The 23589-nt window shown below is 50.5% G+C and overlaps 1 long non-coding RNA gene across 1 annotated transcript in view; it reads right to left on the bottom strand.

Moving 5' to 3' along the window:
• Window positions 1-228: 228 nt before the first annotated feature.
• The window catches only part of LOC118588568, a 43303-nt gene continuing 19942 nt past the window's right edge, over window positions 229-23589 (bottom strand). The window contains exons 2-3 of the long non-coding RNA XR_004945609.1: window positions 6350-6448; window positions 229-313 (exon numbers count right to left, since the gene is read on the bottom strand). This is a non-coding gene — a long non-coding RNA (uncharacterized LOC118588568). The remainder of the gene's footprint in view (window positions 314-6349; window positions 6449-23589) is intronic.

Genomic DNA, 23589 nt, shown 5'->3' with positions numbered 1-23589 from the left:
GGGTTGTCTGGCTGTGGCATGCTTTCTGAACCCGAGGAACTTGAATTGCGACGACCGGAAATGACAATAGGCTGCTGAGCGACTGGAGGAAGCTAGGTGCTTAGGCTGGGGGTGGGGGAGGGGTGGGGGAGGGGTGGGGGAGGGGTGGGGGAGGGAAGGGGGAGGGAAGGGGGAGGGGTGGGGCACTGCAAGCGTCTTGAGGATGGCGGGCGGCCGGCTGGTCTCTCTGTAGATCTTTGCCTTTGGTGGCATCTGTACCCCCGATGGCTGTCTCCTCATTTCATTTCCTTTAATTTGTAGCGGCTTGTTCTTCCTGAAGGGCAAAATAACCTTATAATAAAGACCCGTAGCAGGCTCAGAGATCCACAACTGAGCTTTCTGTGAGAGGGAGCCCCAGGCCCCAGAACCTTCCTTGAAGACACTGTTCTCTACCAGTAGGTTTTCGGTCTCATTGACTCAAGAGAAGCTGATGTCTCAGAAAGGGCACTTCACAGTTTGGAGGCAGCCTTGATCTAGACAACAACCAGTGTAAACGTTTCAGGGAGCCGTTGAGAGCAATGGGGATTGTGAAATGGAGTCTACAAGTCTCGGGCATAGCACATGCTCTGCTCTACCCAACTAGCCCAGGCTGGACCATGAGTACCTCTTCCCTTTCCCAGTTTCCTCTGCCCTTATTGCCCAGGAATCCTTTCAGAACAACGCAGGTTCCTTCTGGGGTCTCACGGGGCGCTCCCAGCTGCCCCCCATCCCCAGGCCGCCCATCTACTGTCTTTAGAGTGACTTTCCTAGGGTGCAGATGCTGCCCCTGCTTAGAAGACCTTCAGGCCTCTCCAGGACCAATCAGATCAATCCGATGTCCCTTAGCAGGCACAATCCCCTCCTCCTCCCCCTGCCCCCACTAAGGCGGATTTTAGTGGTGTGCACCCCTAATTCCAGCACTCTGGCTGAGGCAGGAATACCAGCAGTTCAAGTTGGAGGTGGCCTCTGTTACATAAGACCCTGTTTAAATAATTTCAAAACAAGCAAACAAAAACAAACAAAGCCTTCTAACATCTGGCTTGTCTCATGCTCTGTGGTCCTGATATTGGACCCCAAAATGTTCTCCAACTTAGCCGGTCCCTCGTGTCACACGGTCACGACTCGGACAGTTCTGCTTTTGAATATCCTTCAGCTTCCATGTGAGAAATGTCTATCCACCCTTCAGGGTCCAGTTAAATTAGTCCTTAGTGAAGCGGTGGTCGTGCACGACCTTAATCCCAGCACTCAGGAGGCAGAGGTAAGTGAATCTCTGGGCTTGAGGCCAGCCTGGTCTACAGAGTGAGTTCCAGGACAGCCAGGGCTACACAGAGAAACCATCTTAAAAAACAAACAAACAAACAAGAAAGAAAGAAAGGAAAGAAAGAAAGAGTGGGAGGAAGGATGGAAAGGAAACGAGAAAGAAGCAGGGTTTCAGGTAGCCCAGACTGCCTCAAATTCTATGCAGTGAAGGATGACTTAGAATTCCTGATCCTCCTGCCTCTATCCCAGCACTGGGATTACAAGCATTACCCCCACACCCAGCTAATGTACATACTTTAATGAAAATACCCGTGTGTGCTACACGAAGCTACTCGGGTTTACATTGCCCATTTGAGGAAAGGATTAGCCAATGAGATGAATAATAATAAAGGGGTTGGTTTTGTTTGTTTATTTGTGTTTTGACAGACATAGTCTCGCTCTGTAGCCCTTGCTCACAGAGATCCACCTGCTCTGCCTCCCGAGTGCTGGGATTAAAGGTGTGTGTACTGTGCCTAGCACTGATCTGTGAATATAACAAAGAGCAGTAAATGTTTTGACAGCACATAGGATGATGGTGTCCCAGGCTCACTGTCCCCGTCAAATCCTGGATAACATCATCTGTTTAAAACATGACTGTGCTCTGTAATCCCACTTCTTAGGAGGCTGAGGCAGGAGGATCAACGTAAGCTAGAGGTTAGCCTGCACTACATAATTAGATCCTGTCTCACATCCACCAGAAAGGATTGCACTGGTGCATGCTGGGCCTGAAGGTCCGGCGGCTGGCAAGGACTGTTGCCGTATTTTGTTGAGGATGGTCCCTCGTGCGTATTTTTCCATGTTAGGATACACACTTCCGTTTTCTACTGTTCAGCCTTCTAGGAGACAGGACTCAGAGCAGCTGAGTCTGCTGCTCCAGCCACAGGGATGCTAGTGTGTTCCCAGGCAGGTGGAAACGATGGCTCAGCTTCCTTGAAGCTGAGAGAGAGAGAGAGAGAGAGAGAGAGAGAGAGAGAGAGAGAGAGAGAGATGATACCCTAAATCTTACAATGAAGAAAACATTGATTGTCCTCAAAGAAGGACAGCTGTTATCCTGGCCCTAAAAACTTTAAGATGGGAGTTGGGTGATGGGTGGTGATGGTATGCATACGTGTGTGTGTGTGTGTGTGTGTGTGTGTGTGTGTGTGTGTTGTGTTTCTATGTGATGTGTATATGAGGTGTGTTTGGTAAATGGGTGTGTATGTGGGGTAGTGTGTATGTGTATGGTAAATGGGTATGTATGTGGGGCATGTGTGGTGTGTGGTATATGGTGTGTATGTGGTATGAGTGTGGTATATGATGGGTGTGTGTGTATGTGGTGTGTTGGGGTATGGTGTGTATGTATGTGGTGAATATATGAAGTGTGTGTTTATGTGTTATCTGTGATGTATAGCTTGTGTGTGGTGTGGTATGAGTGGGTGTATGGGGTGTGTATGTATGTGGTATGTGTGTATGATATGTATATGTGTGTGTGTACAGTGTGATGTGTGTGTATATGGGATATGTGTGTGTGGTGTGTATATGAGGTGTTTGTGCATGTGGTATGTTGTATGTGATATATATGTATGTATATAGGGTGTGTGTGGTGTAGTATGAGTGTATATGTGTGTGTTATGGGATGTGTGTTTATGTGATGTGGTGTCTTTATATGGGGTATGTATGTGGTGTGTGTGTGTGTGTGGTGTGTGTGCATGTGTGCATCCGTACATGCGTGCATGTGTGCATTCGTACATGCGTGCATGTGTGCAAGGACTAACACAAGCTCATCTGGCATGCAGTACCAGCCCTTATGCTTCCTTAACTCTCCTCAGTGCTGCAATTAAAGGGCCTGAATCTTGTTACAACAACAACCTCTTCTTTCTACCTATACTTTTCTACTTGGAGCCATTAGCAAAGTGTCTGAGCACACACAAAAGGCTTGCTGATGGGGAAGTGGACCAGTGGGTCACACAGGGGAGCAAGAGCTAGGTGGGACACTGACAACCCAGATGCAAAGCTCCATGTGGTCCCCTCAGTCATCAGCCTGAGCTGACGGGAAGGCAGTGCTTGGAGTAAGAGGCCCTGGGTGTCCGGGTTTCCTTGGGGGGCTGGGGGGGCAGGAGCAGGCTGCTGCTGTCTCAGCAGCAGCTCTGTTTGAGAACACTCTGGGGTGGTACCACTGAGCAAAGGGGAAATAATGACAGTTCCAGCCGACACTGTATCTGCTTCAACTCGGGTATAAATAGATGCCTCTGCCTTCTTCTGCTGAGCCAGGCCATGCTAACCTCATTCGGGGACCTTGAGGAGGCAGAGAGATATTTTCTGGTGAAGGAACACTCTCCACACACAACACAACTGGAAGTACCAGGTCACCTTACCAAAACCCCCCTGCTTGGTCCCAGGCAGAGGAAAGGTCAGGGCTTGGGCGGGGACACTGCAGTCACTGTCCCTTCACACTTTTGCGATTGGAAATGGTACAGTCACTTTGGGAAATGGTTGCCAGGTTTCTCAGGAAATGGAACACACATTCCAGACATCAGGAGGTGGAGGCAGGAGGATGGACAGTTTCAGGCCAGCTGGAGCTACACATCAAGACCTTGTCTCAAAAAAAAAAAATAAAAAATAAACAAAAAGAAAAAAAAAAGAAAAAAAGAAAAAGAATAGAAAAGAAAAAGAAAAAGAAAGGAAAGGAAAACCAAGGGCTGAGTGGTGATGGAGAAGTCCAAGGAAACTGTCTTCCAGACACAACAGGACTGATGCACATCCGGACTCCCAGCATGCACGAGACCTGCCCGGGTCCTAGACAGATGGCTCACAGCACGAGATAGGAAGGTGACACAAGGTCCCACTGTAACCCACGAGCTACCTGCACTTGGTACCTGCTAGCCAAGGGGACATCCTTTGTTTCCAATGGAGTCTCACTGGGTATATCAATCACACTCTAGATCAAGCCCCTGGCCCAAGGGTAGTTAACCAACACAAGACCAACTCAATGGTGTTTTTATGGACTTTCGGGTTCATTTTGCGTTGTTTTTGCATTTTTTCTAATCCTATTTGTCTTTTGCCTGGTAGTTTTGCTTTTCAATTTTATGGAGTCTTGTTTCTTGCTTTTTTTTCTTTTTCTTTTTTGAAAGAGAAAGGAGTTGGTGAGGAGGAACTGAGAGAGTTGAGGGAAGGGGAAACACTATAAAAATGCTCTGTCTGAAAAAATTTTAATAGCCCGGCGGCAGTGGTGCATGCTTTTAATCCCTCCCCAGTGGGGAGGCAGAGGCAGGTGGACCTCTGTGAGTTTGGGGCCAGCCTGATCTATAGAGTGAGATCCAGGACAGCCAAGGCTACACAGAGAAACCCTGTCTCAAAACAAACAAACAAAAAAGCACCAAGGGCTGTGGCTGAGTGTGAGGTTCTGGTTTGATCCAGAGAGAGAGACAGAGACAGAGACAAAGAGAGAGAGAGAGAGAGAGAGAGAGAGAGAGAGAGAGAGAGAGAGAGAAACCACAAACATACCATAAACATAGAATTCAGCTACCCTACTAACATAACATGTCCGTGCACAAAGGCTCATATGCGAAAGTTCATAGGCATTTTTTTCACTACAAACCAGAAACAACCAGAATTTCTAAACCCAGGTGAACGGATAAACAAATATGATAGAACCATACGGTGGACTATTACTCTACCACTAAAGAGCTACTGATTGATGCAATGCTGTGGCTGGCTCTCAGGGGCACTATGGTAAACATGAGAGACACAGGAGCTGATCCATAGTGAACCTGGTTGCCTGGGGGGGGGGGTGGGGTGCAAGTTACTGACTGAGTAGGGGACATGAGGAAAGCCTGCAGGGTGTTGAAAATGCTCTGCACCTGATTCCCATGGCATGTATACAAACACGTGTATCTGTCATTGGATAATATGCCTCTAATGGATACATAAGTGTAAATCAGACCTCAAGGAAGCTGAGTCAGAAAAGTATTCCTAAACAGTGGTGGTGGCACACACCTGTAATCCCAGAACTTGAGGGGCTGAGCCTGGAGGCTTGCCACTGGTTCAGTGTCATCCTGGACTACATAGTGAGCTCCAACCCACCACAGATCTTTCCTTCCCAAAAACCTGGGTGAGTGGGACAGAGCCTCCCCACATTAGGGTGGCTCTGGCCAACACCTTTCCAGAAAACCCAACCAAAGACCAGGGACGTCTCCCTCGAGGCTGGGCAATAATGCCAGCCTGGAAAAACAGATCTGGAAAGGCAACCTGGAAAAGGCCCCTTCTCCACCCGGATCCTTCAAAGGCTGGAATTTCTGGCTGAACAAGCTGGCCAGGGCCAGTCCTCAGGGGCAGGCTCTCCTTAGCTCTGGGCAGCATGCCCAGCCACCCCTCACACAGGTGGCAGCTTACTGCCTAAGCAAGACTAGACGGCCTGGGGAAAGGTGCCCATAGTCCTGCTGGGACAGCCGAGGGAGACGACAGAGAGAGGCAGCCCTGAACCATCCCATCCTCAGCCAGAAGCCCTGGCTGGTAAAGCAGTTTGCAGCGGACAAAAGTGAGACTCCAGCCTGTCTAGTCACTGAGACCTTTACTCTGAGTGGGGCTAACTTTGCAGCCCCCAGAGAGGGCCAGGGAGGCAGAGTCAGGCGAGGGCTCAGCCCTGGACTTTGAACTCTTAACCTAGTGCTCTTTTCTCCACACAATCAGGCTCCCCGAAGTTGGGCAGGACTGTTAGCAGAGCTGGTTCTGAAGAAACAGAGGAAAAGCCCATGAGGAGAGGAAATGGGTGGGGAATGTGAAGAAAGACCAGAAGGCTTGGCAAGAGGCAGCCCTGACCCCAGGTGTGGGCCAGAGCCAGCTGAGGCCAAGTTTTCTCCCTCCAGACCCCTCTGTGTCTGCCCTTCAGGACTCTCCTGACTGCAGAGAGACCTGCAGAGGGCCCAGCAGACATCTGGCCACATGGAGTCCGGGGTGGGGTGGGGTGGGGGGGGGGGGGGGGGCGTTCCCAGGAGCCCCTTCTGTCTGGCTCTGGTTGTCACTGGGTGTCACACTCCCCCATTCCCGTCCTCACCTGCACCTGCTTTCCTGCCTTGCTCAATCTCTCCAGTCACAGGCTGTGTGTTCCCAGGGCTCCTTCTCTCTTATCTCCCAGGCGGCTGTGGCCCAGAGCCTGAAAACACAAAATTGGTTAACTCTTACTTTTCCTCAGTCTCCTCCACAGCCCAGAGCCAGGGCTCAAGACCTCTGGGATCTGGCCCACTTTTGCTAGGGGACCTAACTTTGTCACCCACCTTACATCTCATTTATAAAAAAGAGAACAATTAGCCGGGCGGTGGTGGCGCCCACCTTCAATCCCAGCACTCAGGAGGCAGAGACAGGCGGATCTTTATGAGTTTGAGGCCAGCCTAGTCTACAGCGTGAGATCCAGGACAGGCTCCAAAACAACACAGAGAAACCCTATCTCAAAAAACTAAAAAAAAAAAAAAAAAAGAAAGAAAAGAAAAAAGAAAACAACTTTCTTTTTCTTTTTCTGTACTGGGTGTTGACATGAGGTCCTCAAACTTGCCAGCCAAGAACTCTACCAAAGAGCTCTATCCTCAGCCTTCTCCTTTGCTATTGGTGGTGGTGTTTTGTTTGTTTGCTTGCTAGCTTTGGAGACAGGGTTTTATGTAGGCTAGGTTAACCTCAAACTGGTTATGTACTTTGAACTCCTGATCCTCCCGCCTCCAAATGCTGGGCTTGGAGGAATCACCCAACACACACATCTCTTCAGCTCTCTTTGGTTTTGAGACAAGATCTCACTAAATTGGCCAGTCAGGCTTTGAACATGAAATCCTCCTGCCTCAGCTTCCTGAGTAGCCAGGATTATTATAGGACTATGTCAACATCAGGCCTAGTTACATTCTGTCTTTGATTATCCCAACTCTCTATCCCCTCTTCCTCTCCAACACACACACACACACACACACACACACACACACACACACACACACCACATTTCATGTCTGAATGTTTAAACATCCCAGGGCCATCAGATAATACTCATCCAATAATTATGGACTCATAAGCTGGTTTGGTAGGAAAGCAATCTAGCCAGAGCTTCCGAACCAGCTCTCATGGTCTGATTTCACATGAAACAGAATCCTGAATTAACAGTTGCTGAAATGTATATTTATCATGTTCTCTGTTAAAATTCCAGGAAAGAACTTGACATTTTAGTTAAGCCTGTGTAGCCTTCACACAGAGAAATGTTTGGTTTCTGTTAGGCTCTTACAAAGATAAGGGCAGCTCCAGGCTCCTCCTCTTCACCGCAGGTCTGGGGTGGGAAGTGGGAATTTAGGAGTGGGTGGTCTTTAAGATTCCTCATGGGCAGAGCCTGACAGCTGAACTAAAATATAAAAATGGTCTCCTGCTTTGAGCAGGGTTGGCAAGCTCATTGGTTAACATATCAGTCAACCTCAGGCTTATGCTCTGGCCCCTCTTCCTGCTGCTGTAGTAGAAAATGGCCTCTCCAGATGACCCTGTCCCCGACTACCTCCGAGCCTCCATGCTCCTCTCCTGCCAGCTCGAACACAGTTAACGAAAGCTCGAGAGCTAAGGCTTGTGGGAGCCGGAAGGACATAGTCTGGGAGTTGGAACTAAAGCAGACAGCAGGTATCTTGGCAAGAAAACCAGCAGGGAAGCAGAACACCCTGCCACTGGTGTGTGGAGAGCAAAGCAAAAGTCCCTTTAGCCCACTCCTCTAGACATGCTTTCATTTCATAGGTGAGTAAACTGAGGCCCTGGAGTATTACTCCTCTGCCATTCTCTCTCTGTTTCTCGACAACCCTGTGTCTCATTAAACCAGAGCCAACGTCCTAGGTAGTACAGGGCAAAGCTGGGTTTCTAGGCTGTTTTGCCTAGAAACTCCCAGATCTGTGCTTTATGTCTCACACTGCGTAGCCTGGAGCAGTCTTTCCAAACCAGAGCATCTTTTCCCTCTGGGTGGAGTCCCCAGCCTTGCATCTTAGCCATCAATCACTCAGGCTCTGTGTCTGACTCAGGGCTCAAACACACACACACACACACACACACACACACACACACACACACACACACACTCACCCTCAAAGGTGGGATTCCAAGTCCTCAGAGTGATTCTTGTAATCTCCACACAGCCAGTGCTGTTTTGTCTTCAGCCCCTCCACCCACGGACCACACAGTCTCCTGGACCCCAGGACAGCCCTCAAATTCACCATCTCTCATTCACGGGCTGTGAGGGCTCCGTCACAGCCTCCTGGAAGCCTCCAGTGTGTGGGAGGCAGAATGGGGTTTCTAGGGAGAAAAGATGGGGACCTTTCATCAGGCCAAGCCCTTCATTTCACCAGTGAAAAAAATTAAGACCCAGGAATATAAAGTACCTTTCTTCTTTTTTTTTTTTTTTCTCAGAGCTGAGGACCGAACCCAGGGCCTTGCGCTTGCTAGGCAAGTGCTCTACCATTGAGCAAAATCCCCAACCCCTAAAGTACCTTTCTTAAGGTCACCCAACATGCAGAAGCAAATGGCATGTTTTGGGGGCCAGTAATACTCTCCCTCTGCACTTATGCCTCCTGGTCACCACATTGGGGTCACATGGAGCTCCTTGTGCTAAACTTACACACACACACACACACACACACACACACACACACACTTCTGCATCTTTCTCTGGGCAGCCTTCAGCCATCTTTACCTCACCTGCCCCCACAGTCCCTGGTGCCGCCCAGACCCATCTCAAATGCCACTTCCTTTGAGCAAACCCTCTCTAGACACTCCCCTTTCTGTGTACTGCCCTTCACATTGCCCAGGCAGGGTTAGAAACCTTGTCTCGAAAAAAAAAAAAAAAAAATTACTCTTGGGTACTTCCTTCAGGAAGGCGGAGTTCAGATCTCCAAGAGCAGCCTGGTCCATGCCCGGCCTGTCTCAGATGTTTAGCAGGTATTTCTGGAAAGAATTATCATGGTGTGTATATGGTCATCATGAATGGCCGGAACTGACAGGCTGTCATTTGAGTCAGCCACCATGCTCAGCAGGCAGCTCTGACTCCTGCGTCTGCATATCATCGCAAGCGGAACACAGGCCCCATTTCACAGACAAGGAAACTGGGGCTAAGTAGATCAGCACCTGGCCCTTTGTGTCTGGAAGGACCCAGAGCTAGAGCTCAGTGACTTCTGGGTACCTGAAAGCCAGCTGAGGTGCACATCGGGATCACTCTTCCAGCCTAAATGACCCTGTGTCCCAGAGACTGAGGATGAGTCCCCTCCAGGCCCCTGCCTCATCCAGAGGCTGTCCTGCTGGTTTGCAATCCGAGCACAGCCAGGTGACAAGCGTTCTCTGCTGGCCGCCTGCCACAGGAACACAAAGTACCTTCACACACAATCTCTCTTTGTCCCCTGCTGGAGATGCAGAGAGGACAGGCCAAGGGCAAGGTGCTAAGGTGGCGGTAGTTTGCCTTGCCTGGGGGTCCTCCTCTCTTTCACTTGGGGCTTCCTGCTGGCACCCTACCCTGAGCTTGCAGGCTGGACAGGGGGTGCAGCTCAGACAGGGTGTGTAACCCTCGTCTAACCCAGAGGACCATGGAAGGGAGACTCAGAGCTTTGTGAGGGAATGCAGGACAACCGTGGGGTTCTGCTGGCTCGTGAAACCTGGGTTCTCTACAGCTAGTCTTCAGAAGAATTTGAGGGGAGTCGCTCCCAAGTGTCCCTTAAGCAAGACTCAATGAAGCCGGGTGTGGTGGCAACACCTTTGATCCCAGCATTGCAGAGGCAGAGACAGGTGGATCTCTGTGAGTTCAAGGACAGCCTGATCTCCCAAAAAAAAGACTCGTTGAGAATTGGGAGCTGGCTCGCTGGAATCCCAGCATTCAGGAGGCTGAGGCAGAGGGATTGCTGTGAGTTTCAGATGTGTATCCAAAAGCCAACTGAAGGCCTCATCAGAGCCAGGATTGCGTAGTGAGACTCCACCTCAAAAACAAATGAGACAAAAGGACGCATTGGAAAGCAATGGCTCCTTTTCTTCCCGTGAGCCAAGTCCTTGACCCAGATGCTGGGGCTACCAAATGTGTCATCTCTGCTACCACTCTTGATCCTTCCTGGGAGGCTCCCAGGGACAGGGGCTCACCCCATGCATCAGACTGTCACCGACATCAGCTTGCTTGATTCTTGGGGGGATTTGAACACTTCTTCTATTTCATAGATGAAGACGCCGTGGCTCAGAGGAGACCACACAGGTGCCCTGAGTGTGAGCAGCTGGCATTTGAACTTTGCTTCTGGTTGCTGCAAAACCTCTTCCCTTGGGATCCCTCTCTCCACCCTCTACAGCCCATGTCATGCCAGGGAAGCCCACAGCCCAACAGCCTGTTTTCCTTAACAGCTTGCCATTGGGGTGTCCCCCGAGTGTGGAGAACACACCGGCCAGGGGCCAGCCAGGTACATGGCAAGAGGCAGGCTACCCAGCTGTGGCTTCCTCCTGATCTGTCACTGGGGACAGCACAGCCACCTGAAACCATCTATTTTAGTGTTCCTGTCTTTGCTGGTTCTGAGCCAGGATCTCACATAACCTAGGCTGGCCTTGAACTCTATGTCACTGAAGCTGGCCTCAGATTCCTACTCCTCCTTTCTCTACCTCCCAGGTACCACCATCACCGGCATTCGCCATCACCTCTTGGAGTCATTGTTTGGTTTGATTTGGGGTTTCCCCTCCATTCCTGGGGATTCTGAGGAGAATTAGCCACTCATCAGATGGAAGGATTTTGCATAGCTGTGCAGGGCAGGCAGGACGCTAAGAGTTTGCTGTTGGCCTGAGGTCTGGGTGGGGATGGTTGGGGAGGGCGGGGAGGGCTGGTGATGAAGAAATGAAGAAATGACACAGAAACCCACAGGAAGCTTCATCAGAGACCCGCGGAAGTAACACAAGGAGAAGAGAAAAGCTTCTCGATTTTGGCTGGGTAAAGGCAACAGTGTAATTACCATCATTTATAAAACTGCTTCAAGTTACCATCTAATTCCCACCAAGCACGGCCGTGAGTGTCTCATTAGCTTTGTGTCGGATGAACTCTGTTAGATGGCTTACACGATGCTCATTCCTCCTTGTCTGTGGTTTCCAGAGCATAGCTGTCTGTTGACAACTTTTCTGCAATTAGAAAGCATATTTCCTGGCAAGTGTTTTTGTGAAATTCAGTTAACTTGCGACTGGAGGACTCAGGGCTTCCAGGTAGCTCACAGCTTTGGACATACAAAGGGTGGGAGATGGATCCGGTATCAATCTTCAAACAAACAAACCACTTGGGACTTTTTGTTTGTTTATTTGTTTTTGGGTTTTTCGAGGGGACTTTTCTATTACCTAAGTATCTAACTATGTACATCTGTATTATTTTAGTGACACGTGGGTGCACACATACACACAATGTCTGCTAGGGGTACCTGTTGTATTTTGTTTTTGTTTTGTTTTTTCGAGACAGGGTTTCTCTGTGTAGCTTTGTGCCTTTCCTGGAACTCATTCTGTAACCCAGGCTAGCCTTGAACTCACAGAGATTTGCTCTGCCTCCCGAGTGCTGAGATTAAAGGCATCTGCCACCACTGCCCGGCTCTGTTGTGTTATTTTTATTTTTGCCCCCAATACACTGAAACCCCCCCAAATTGTTACAACCTAGGTTCTATTTTCCCCTAGAGGGAGAAACAGGTGCTCCCTGCTGCATGCACTAAGAGCATGGCATTTTTTCCCCTGATCATAGGTGCTCCCCACCCCTACCTGCCTTAAGTGGGAGAAGTGGCCGGCTGATAGCTTCCAGCTGTTAGAGAGATGGCAGATGAACATTTCTAATAGGGAAGTGTCATGCCTTGCCAGCTCAGGGGAAGAAAATAATTGGCTGGAACAGCAGAGCCTGGGCAGTGGTGCGAGGTAGAGAGGAGGGAACAGTCCCTGGGGTCCTCATCTCCCATGATGTCAATGCAGAGTCACTGTAGCCAAAGGTCCAGGCCCTCCAGCAACCCTGGAAGCATTCATATATGACTTCCCTGGAAGAATGCCCTGCACCCACAGAGGATCTACTCCTCAAGACCAAGGGGTGTGGAGGCCCAGGAGGAAGCCCAGCTTCAACAATCAATTCTGAATGAAGAAATGTAGATCAACAGACATCCCTCTCATATGCCAGAAAAAAAAGTCTGGGATGGTCCAGGGAAGGTCCTCATGTGACCCAGGTTCCCCAGGTCTGTGCAGGTTCAGGGCCAGATGATAAGGATGAAGAGGAGACCACCTCTTCTAGCCTTCCGACCACTGTGTGTAAGGTCTAGGACAATTCTGTTCATATCATGTAAACTACATACGTAGTGGAGAATTTGTTAGTAGCTGTTACTTTTTTAAGTAAAAATAAAAACAGATAAAGTTAATTTTAGAGATGTATTTTACTTAACACATCCAGAATCTTGTTTCCCTGGACAATCAACACAAAAAATAACGAGTTCCTTTACATATATTTTGTATGAGATCTGTCAAGCCTTGTATGCACAGTATTCTTGTGCTAGGGCTGTGGGGCTGTGGCATTTACCTAGCATTTGGGAGAGCTTGGGTTCCATACCAGGAGCCAGACAATGAACGAATGTGAACCAAACCATATTCTCTTAGTATACCTCAGCTTACACTAACTCCTTTCCCAACACCAATGGCCACATACGGCTTGGGGCTGCCGTACTGGACAGCACCAATCTAGAACTTTCCTTGTAGCCTGACATGCCTCACAGAGGAGATTATTTGGCCTCCTCTGACCTACTTGTCTTTGCCAGAAGCAGGAGCAAGTCATCCCTTGGGCCTGGGTGACCATTGTCTTTCCTTGTTGGCCTGTAAGAAAGGTCAGAGCCTCGGGGCCTCAGAAAACCCTGCCATTCTGCTGGCTGTGTGACCTGTTGGAAGCTTCTTCTTATCTCTGGACGCTAATCTGCTTCTCCAGCAGGTGAGGACTTCCATTAGAATCACTATCTTCAAGCAGTGAGGCTCAGATTCCAAGGGAATCTCATGCTAAATCCCAGTATATAAACCAAGGAGAGGGGTGCCTCAGTGTTGGGAGAAGGTGCCTGGATCTGAACCAGATCCTGTTCCACAGACAACTCACCTGGTAGGCCTACAGTATGGAGGGTAAGGGTAAGAACCAATTCACACATCCTCAATTCCAACTAACCACCCAGCCTGCATCCCTGCCTCTCTGCCTGCCTGCCTTCCCCTTAACACGGTCTCAAAGTAGCCCAGGCTGACCTCAAATTCTCTCGGTAGCCAATGATAACCTTGAACTCCTGATCCTCAAGGTTTTGCCTCCTCAGTGCTGGGACTGCTACTATATGTCATCATGCCCAGTTAATGCCGTGGTGGGGATCAAACCCAGGGCTTCAGACAGGCTAAGCAAGTACTCTACCCACAGAGGTACTCGGCAGCCCTGCAGTTCACACATTCCCTCATCATATTCTTTTTGTTGTTGTTGTTTGTTTTGAGACAGGGTTTCTCTGTGTACCTTTTGGTGCCTGTCCTGGATCTCACTCTGTAGACCAGGCTGGCCTCAAACCCACAGAGATCTGCCTGCCTCCACCTCCCGAGTGCTGGGATTAAAGGCATGCGCCACCTCTGCCTGGCCACCCATCATATTCTTAAACACGCAGAAGTTCAACAACAGTAGAGCCTTGCGAACCACGGGTATGAGAACATATCAACAATCTCCAAGGTCACGGCTCCCTCTGAAGAGGGAGCAAAGGCGATGACTAGGAGATAGCTTCAATTTTGTTGTCAATATTTGAAATTTTGACTGAAAGAGTCCTAATGGGGACTCAAGGAAATTTTGTCATTTGCTTAAGCTTAGTAGCAGGTATGTGGTGATCTGATAGATTCCTCTGTCCTTTGCTCTAGATTGGAGATATTTTACCATTTAAATGTATTATATGATCTCACTTCAGGCATGAAATTTTTCTTTAAATGCAGCAAAATGTAACCAACATACACACACACACACACACAGTTAAGCTTCGAGTCTCTACATCCTTTTGGGGATCCCAGAGAGAAGGACCAGAGCCCAATACTAAATACTGTACCTTGGGGAATCAGAGATGAGGGGGCAAAGGGAAGCCTGAGTGGGGAGACTGTCCACAGATCACCTGGCCAGGTGCTGGCTGATCAGTTGTGTCCCTGGTTCCCAGCCCCACAGCTGCAGACACAGGTGGAGTAGACCTTTCTCCACCTTGCTGGTCTTCGCTCTCTCACCTGGTGAGGTGATCTGGGCTCACCTCGTCAGGTATGTAGCGCTCACTGCCCATGCCTTTTTTCATTTTAGACAGGAGCTTCTGTAATACAGACTGGCCTAAAACTCCCTATGTAGCCAAGGATGGCCTTGAACCTCTGACTCTGATGCCTCCACTTCTGGAGTGCTGAAATTAAAGGCAATGTAACACTGGATTGAGTCACTGTCGATTTATGAGTCATTGCTGGGGATCAAACCCAGGGCTTCGAGCACACCAGGTAATCGCTTTCCGACTGAGCCACGTCTAGCCCATCTCACTCCTTTTAAATATGTTTCCCCTCAGCCCTAATTCTGCCTCTCCAAGAGTCACTTCTCCCCCATACTACCTTGGAGGCCAAGGTCCCCATGTGGGGCAGAGCAGGGCAGAGCAGGCAGGGGTCGAGAGGTTGAGGGAGGACACTCATGTGCCAGGCTCCGCTGGGCTATTTGACCCCAGCAAACGGGTGCCATTGGTTTGTCATTTGGAGGGTTTGGCACCAAGCCCCACAGGTTGGTTAAATGGTAACTTGTCTTCGTGAAAAGGGACGTGGCACCAGCTCACGCTGGGGCACAGGTGACATTTCGTTCTCTTCCCTTTACTGTTGCTTCTTTGTGGTGTGTCTAAGTGTGCTCCAATGAGTGTAGGTGTGTGTGTGTGTGCGCATGCACACGCGTGTCCTCATTCTCACACATGGGGAGGCCAGTGGAAAATGTTTTGTATCTGCTCTGTCGCTCTCAGCTTTTTCCCTTGAGACAGAGTCCCTCGTGGAACCCAACACTAAAGAGGCTTTTTAAATCTTTTCTTTTTATTTCAACCCTGGCTCTGGTCTCTCTACCCCAGGTCCCCAGACTTTCTACCCCAGGTCTCCAGGCTTTCTACCCCAGGTCCCCAGGCTCTCTACCCCAGGTCCCCAGACTTTCTACCCCAGGTCCCCAGACTCTCTACCCCAGGTCTTCAGGTTCTCTACCCCAGGTCTTCAGGCTTTCTACCCCAGGTCCCCAGACTTTCTACCCCAGGTCTTCAGGCTTTCTACCCCAGGTCCCCAGATTCTCTACCCAGGTCTTCAGGTTCTCTACCCCAGGTCCCCAGGCTTTCTACCCCAGGTCCCCAGGCTCTCTACCCCTGTTTCCCGGGCTCTCACTGAGAGCACTTTTTTCCCATAAGTCACCTCACCAGTCTTTTTTTTTTCTTTTCTTTGAGACAGTCTCAGTAAGTAGCTCAGGCTGCCCTGGAGCTCGCTGAGTAACCCAGGCTGCCCTTGAACTGCTGGTGGTCCTTGTGCCTCGGTCCCCTGAGTGTTGGGGTTACAGGTGTGAGCCACCAGCATTTCTGTAGTCTACTCCTCCCGAGATCTCCCTCTGTCAATGCCTTCTTAGCCAGGTGAGGAAGAGCAAGGAAGTCTGCCCACTTAATGACAGACCACAAGCACCAAAGGCCTTTCCTTGTGTGAGTTTGTCGCCGAGAGCTGCTATGCCCATTTTACAGGAGGCACAAACGAGGCAGAGGGTTATGAGGTCACTTCTGAGTCATTCAGGCCTGACTAAACATGGCTGAGCCAGAAATTGAGCAGTCTAGGGCAGGACCAGGGCTTCCCTTGATGTTGGAGAGTTTTGCCTCTCAAACAGCCAATGTTTCTGGGTGGGGCCTGGGCTGCGGCCTTGTGCCAAGCAAGAGCAGCCTCTCCCTCTGCTCTGTGTCCCAGGGCCTCATCACCTCCCACACAGTATCCTAATAGGCAGGACATCCTCTAGTAGACAAGGGAAGACAATATGGGGGGTTGTGCCAAGTGTAACAGCTGGTCAGCCCCAGAGACATGTCTGGACACAAAACCCAAGTTTCTTTCTTTCTTTTTAATTTTAAGAAATATATTAGTGGCTGGCTGGGGGGTGGTGGTGGTGGTGGTGGTGGTGGTGGCGGCGGTGGCGGCGGCGGCACATGCCTTTAAAACCAGTGTGGAGGCAGAGGCAGGAGGATCTCCCAGTTTGAGACCACCCTGAGCTACAGAGTGAGTTCCAGGAAAGCCAGGATTACACAGAGAAAGTCTGTCTTGAGAAACCATATATATATATGATAGATAGATAGATAGATAGATAGATAGATAGATAGATAGATAGAGATAGTGTGTGGGTGTCAGTGCATGTGTGCTCATGCACACCTGAGTATCGGGACACACGTGTGGAGGTCAGAGGACAACTTAGTGGAGTCAGCTCTCTCCTTGCCCTTTATGTGGATTTAGGGCGTTAATCTCGGGTCACCAGGCTTACATGACAAGCATTTCCCTGCAGGACCATCTCTCGGCCCCACTCCCGTTTTTTGAGACAGGATGTCGTGCAGCCCTGTCTGTCCAGGAACCTGTGGCTGAGGATGACCCTGAATTAATTTTTTGATCCCCTTGCTTCCACCTCCTCAGGGCTTGGATAACATGTGGTGCTGAGATCTGAACCCAGGGCTTCATGCATGCTAGACAAGCACTCTACGAACTGCGTTACATCCCCTCCCACCTCCTCTTCCTTCCTCTTTCCTCCACTCTCTTTTTCTTTCTTTCTTTCTTTTTTTTTTTTTTTTTTCGAGACAGGGTTTCTCTGTGTAGTTTTGGTGCCTGTCCTGGATCTCACTCTGTAGACCAGGATGGCCTCGAACTCACAGAGATCCACTTGCCTTTGCCTCCCAAGTACTGGGATTTAAAGGTGTGCGTCATTGCCGCCTGGCAGATGGTTTTTTAATAAAACAAAATAAAACAAAAAACCCAGAGCCAGATATCAGGGTAAAAGCTGAAAGATCAGAGAAGCAGAGCAGCCAGTCACTAGTTCTCACCTCTACAAAATCCTCAATCTAAAGAGAGTGAGTTCCTGTTTCCTCATGCCTTATATACCTTTCTCTGCCCAGACATCATTTCCTGGGATTAAAGGTGAGTGTGTTTCCCAGTGCTGGGATTAAAGGTGTGAGCCATCACACCTGGCTCTGTTTCCAGTGTGGCCTTGAACTCACAGAGATCCAGACGGATCTCTACCTCTCGAGTGATAGGATTAAGGGTGTCTGCCTGACCTCTACATCTAATCTAGTGGCTGGCTCTGTCCTCTGATCCCCAGGCAAGTTTATTAGGGTACACAGCATATCACCATAGCCTCTCCTGTCCAGTGCTGAGATTACAGGCGTGTACCACCACACTAGGCGTGGAATGGCTTCTCCTGGCATGACACCCACTTGGAGAGTGAGCAGCCTATCTGGACCTATGGAGGGTTTGCATGCTCCAAGAATAAATGGCAGTCTGAGCCTTGCTGGCTGTTATCAAGTGGCCATTTCTCTGGTAGCTATGTCCTGTCAGCGTGTACCTCCCTGCCCAGCATCAGTTGGTGCCAATGCTATAGAGAGATGAAAGGGACAAAGTTCCGCCCTGCCATGTGAGCAGAGGACCTTGTCCCTGGCACCTTGAGATTTAGAGATGAAGGTGCTGATCCCCTCCCCCCATCCCTGCAGAAAATGAGCCCTGAGGCACCCGGGAAGGCGATGCCCAGCTCCGCAGCTAGGCCTGGGTCATCTCTGGCCCTGTCAGAGACCCAGCTTTGACTCACTTTCCTTCTTGGTTCCCTGAGAACAATACTACCTTCCTCAGAAGGTCTCGTGAAGAAGCAATGGCTTCATGTGTGTGAAAGAGCCTTAGGTGGGGCCTGGCACACAGTGGGCACTTGGAAGCTCTGCCCATGGCTCTCTGTGATTCCCTGTCAGCTTCAGAGGAGCAGGTGACCCAGGATTCCCCAAGAGAGATAGGCTGTGTTCATCTTCCACCGTGGGGGCCCCTGATGCCTTGCTGGCTGCTGGTGGCTTTACTGAAGAATTTTCAAAGGCCAGTGGGAGGTGGAACCAGGGCCATAGGGAGGTTGAGCCAAGGACAGCTGCCCACAGCAGGCCACAGCCCGGCCCTGGCTATCCTGCAGGCTGATTTGGTTGCCATGTGAAACGTTGTTATGTAAATCATCAGCACGGGGTAAGCTCACTCAAGCTGAAGAAATAGGAATTGAACTCCACCCCGCCCCCACCCTGTGGCTTTTAACCAGCTCCAGGTGCCCGTTAAGGCCAGAGCAGATGGCCTGGGTGAGATGTGCTGGGCTCTTCCCCAGATGTGTTCATGAGGGATTCCAGGCCCCATACACCTGGAGCCACCTGTCTGAGGGTGGAGACACAGGTCCATTACATTAATGAGTGGGGAGCCTCCTCCTGTGTCACCTTTGACCCAATTCCTCCATCTCTGAGGCAAAGGTGAAGAGTGTGGCTCGCTTCCAGGGCCCAAGGCTGACCACCATCTTTTCATGGGTTCAATCAGTTCCAGGCAGCAGCCCACACTCCCCAGGTGCTCCAAGCTTGTTTCTGGGGGTCCTTGGGCCTCTGTCTCAGAAGGGACATTCCTTCTCTTGGGGTTTCTAGTTTTACTGTCCTCCGATGCCTCTTTCCTCCAGGGCACCAATGGGTGACTCTGCCACCTCCAGGACACTGGACTGGAGCCACCTTCATAGAACCGGTTTGAAACCAAACAATGCCAGCTGAGCCAGAGGTGTCCGTGGGCCAAGAAGGGCAAAGGCTGAGGGACCAGGGCAGTACCATATCTAGGTACATATCCTTGCCTAGCAGGGGCCTAGAAGGTGGCCAACGGAGCTGTGAGGGCCTAGAGGGCAGGTGTCTTTCCTTACCCTGGAGGAAAAAGAAGGGGCTCCCTGTGGGTCGGGGTGGAAGGGAGACAGGACAACAGTCTACAACCTTCTGAATGTATGTGTTGAGTGGAGTGTTCTAGAGCAAAATGGCTGCCTGCAACCCCAGGTATCCTCTCCCCCAGCCGGATCTGGTGAGGGGGAGGTGAGCATCTGGAGGGTGTGGCTCTGGGTGGAAACTGAGTAGAATGGCAGAAAGGGGGTCGAGCCCAGGCCCTGTCTAGAGCTCAGTTGGTAGAGTACTTTCCTAACAAGCATGAAGCCCTGGGTTTGATTCCTAGCACTACATAAACTGGGCATGGTGGTGGCTCACAGCTGAAATCCCAGTACTCAGGAGGTCAGGAATTCGAGGTCACTATCCTTGGCTACATAGTGAGTTCAAGGTCACCCTGAGCACTAAATAAAATAAATAGAAAGGCAGCGACCAATCTCCTTGCAGATGGACAATTTGAGAAGGTCCCAGTCCTTAGGAGGACAGACCTAAGGGACAAAATCCGGTGGCAGGAGTGAGCTGGTCAGCAGATAGCTCAGTGGGCATTTGAATCCATCTAGAATTGGTCCCAGCTGTGTGACTAAGGACTTGGGGGCCCTCACCACCATGTGTACTGAGGTAGGGAGGGACGGGGACCCTAGTCAGAATCTGGGATGGCATATGGCCTAGGGAACCTTCCGAATATACATGTAAAGAAGAAGCCTGCCTGACTTTTCTGCTCCCTTTGCCTGGCACACACCTGGGGTAGTCTCCAGACTTGCTGACCTCAGAGAGTCCCGCCCCTCTAGCCTTGTGCCTCGGACTATGTATTTCCTGAAGAAGACTCAGGGTTTCGCCCACTCTGTAGAGAGCAGAGGCGGCTCCACCCAGGGGCCCACCCAGAGGCCACAGGCTACCTACCCCTTGTCTACAGTCCCATTCCCTTGTAGTGTAAGGGATGCACTCGGGCCTGGCACACCTTCCTTCTGGGTATGGAATCACCATCTTAGAACCAAAGGTGAAAAACCAGGAAAGCTCTGAGCCACCATCCAGCCCTTAAAGTCTTCCATCTTTGACTCTATACCACATTCTACCCCTTCCTCCAGGGTAAAGTAGAAGCCAGGAGTAGTCCATGGATAATTGTGACTTCTCCCCACCCAGGCCCAACTCACCAAGGGATAGACCACCGAGGAGCCCAGTAGTCAAAGAGCCTAGGCTGCTCCCACATTTCCCTGGAAATCATTTGAAGTTGCCAGCACAGGAAAACGTCACAATGCCTCCCCCTCCCCCTCCCGTGTGCCTGCATACTCTGCAAGGTTTTAATCCACCCTCACTTAAATGGACTGAAAGCTCCCTTTGTAGGTGGGGAGTCTGACAGGCTCTCTCGACAAGGCAAGGGCAGGGCTGGGTTTGGAATTCTGGACAGGCCCACCTAGTCCAGCATCATCGCAGACTCCCTGGATTGCTTTTCTCCACATCTCTGCAGTGTGAAACACCCAGGCGCCTCCATTCAGGGCCTGACTCTGTAGCCAAACAAGTCTAGTGATGTCATCGTTGCCATGGAAACCCTCCCCAGGCGTCAGGCAGGACCAACCTCCCCTGTGCAGTTTCCCTTTGTGTGGACTTTGCAATGCGTTGCCAAGGCAGTGAGGCCTGCTGGGTGAGTTGGCACAGGGCAGGGAAGGCAGACAAAACCCCACACTGCATCCCAGCAACCGCCACTCACAACATGAGACAGGGGGCTATGTCTTGCACTCCCTGGTCTTGGGGGGAGTGCAGTGAGGAGGGTGGAGACCTGTTCAGAACCCCTTTGAGTATGATTGGTGGATCCTGGCACCTGGATCTGCTGGATCTGGATCTTGTGGAAGGCGCAGACCTGCTTGGCAGGGGGTGGAGAGGAATTTGGCAGTTGGAGTGTGCAAGTCATTCTGAGAATTCCTGCTGAAGGAAGAGCTCCCTGGTGGAGCATGTTCGCTGTGATCGGCCCTCTGGGCTCTCAGAATCTTCACAGCAGCTCTAGGGAAGGGAATGGGGGAAATGGGGTGCCTTTTGTGCTTTGAGTTTTGTTATTTGTAGTGATTTGGGACACTAGACAGCTCAAGTTGACCTTGAACTTGAAATCTCCCTGTCTCAGCCTCCAAGGGGCTGGGGTTGCAGGTATCTGCTGCTATCCCTGGCCTGTTTATTTATTTATTTATTTGTATTTCTTCTTCTTCTTCTTCTTCTTCTTCTCTCTCTCTCTCTCTCTCTCTCTCTCTCTCTCTTGTTTTTGTTTTTGTTTTTCAAGACAGGGTTTCTCTGTAGCTTTGGAGCCTGTCCTGGAACTCGCTTTGTAGACCAGGCTGGCCTCGAACTCACAGAGATTCGCCTGCCTCTGCCTCACGAGTGCTGGGATTACAGGCATGCGCCACCACCGCTCGGCTGTATTTCTTATTATTGCTGCTAAACCTCATTTTGCAGTGGGAGACTCTGAAATGCACCCAGATTCAAAATTGGGTGGCAGGGATGGGGGGTAGGGTTCAAGGTCCTACCCTTGTGCCTTCCTCAGTCTGGATTGGCCCCACAGTCTGGAATCTATTAGTTTTAAAGAACGGCTAGTAGAGTACCTTTGTAGAGTAATCCTGCTGTCTACCTGGCCCCAGCCCCAGACTTAAGTCGAGCTTTGCCCAAGGGAGAATCACAGAGCCCCCCCCCCCCCCCCCAACTCCCAACAGCAGCTCCAAAACCTATTGGCCAGTAAGGAAAGCCAGTGTCCCTGTCAGAGTCTACTAGGTCACCTCCATCACAGCCTTCAAGCCACAGGGGCCTCTTCAGTCCTTGCTCACTTAAAAGGCTCCTGTTCCTCCCCTCTGTGGCTAGATGGCCCTTGACACAGTGCATAAAATCTCCCCTCCCCCTATTCCCCTGTTCTTAGAAGTCTCCAGGAAGAAACTTCATGACCTTTGCTGGTAAATGGCAAAGCTGTGTGCTTACAGCTGAAGACGACAGCCTTCCTGGGTCCACCCCTAGCCTTCCTCTGCCATCTTCTAGCTTCAAGGCTACCTTCCTCTCAACTTCCCAGAGGGCCGAAGCTCCATCTTGTGAGCTAGGCTGCCTGTTCAGGCTGGGAGGAGACTGAGACCCTGGAAGACCTGCTGTGCTGGGCCTGGCCTCCTCCTGCTCCACCTCTGTTGAAGGTCAACAAAGTCCAGTGACATGGGTTGCCAGGAATGGTTGTGGGGTGATTGGCTATGTGGCTCTCAGGCTGTACTGGGTGCGTCTACAACCTGACAGCATCTGGCTCAACCATGACCCATCTCTGCCTGTAATTCTTTCATGAAGCAAGGCTTTCCTGCTGTCTGTGCTCTGTACTATGAAGGCTTTATTTTTTCCCTTTCCAAAGGTTCCAAACAAGCCAAAAAGAATGAAGGGGAATGTATGAAGACCAGACACCTCACCAAGGCATCTGCCCATACATCAGTGAGGGCAACACCTTCTGTGCCATTGGCAGCATGGTCAGCACCAGTACAGGCCCCTGGCATTGAGACAAATACCTTTGTTCTGTTTTCCAAACTTCCTGTACTTTAAGACTATGTTTTGGTAACAGACAATCCCAAGGAATGCTAGCCCTTTTCTTGAGAGCACGAGGCTCTACAGGAAGGGAGGCTGGTGTGAAGGTCAGCGTGTCCGTCCCGTTCCCCCTCCCCCATAGAGGAACGAAAGACCAGTGAAAAGTGACCCAGTGAGGCTGCCAGAGCTCAGAGTCCTGGCCTGGGACCCCCAGTGAGAAAGTCCAGGATGACCCATAAGCCTCAAGGTACCAAATGGAGAGCCTCATACAGGCCTTTGAATCTCTTTGGCACAGCAAGCCTGAAGAGTAGGGAGGAAGAAATGAGGGTACAGATTGTCCACAAGGATAGGGTAGCCCTGTGAGGTGGCTTAGCCAGACCTCAGTTTAGTCATCTGTAAATGGGGACGGGATACCCTCTATACAGACAGTTGGGAGGGTGTCTGTTATTTTGTGGTTTTTGAAAAAGGGTCTCATTACATAACGCGGATTGGCCTGGCATTCACTCTGTAGCCCAGGCTGGCATTAAATTTTCAATCCTCCTGCCTCGGCCTCCTGAATGCTGGGATTATAGACATCCTCCACCACATCTGGCTCTGTTAAGGGAATTAAATGTCCTAAGTGCCCTTCAGCCCCGGGAGGATCATGCCCGGCACAGACTAGGGATGTAGAAAATACCGTGGAAAGCCATTAACTGCACAGCCATGGCTCTTACTGACTTACTGTAGGGAACCCTCTCTACATCAATGGGAGTTGTAAAATCTCCCTGTGCCGACAGTCTGGGTGAGGAGCTCTCTCTGACCCAAGATTCAGCTG

This window comes from Onychomys torridus, chromosome 8 (assembly GCF_903995425.1).
Source record: "Onychomys torridus chromosome 8, mOncTor1.1, whole genome shotgun sequence".
In the NCBI taxonomy this organism is placed as follows: Eukaryota; Metazoa; Chordata; class Mammalia; order Rodentia; family Cricetidae; genus Onychomys; species Onychomys torridus.
This window is presented reverse-complemented; position numbering and strand designations above follow the sequence as displayed.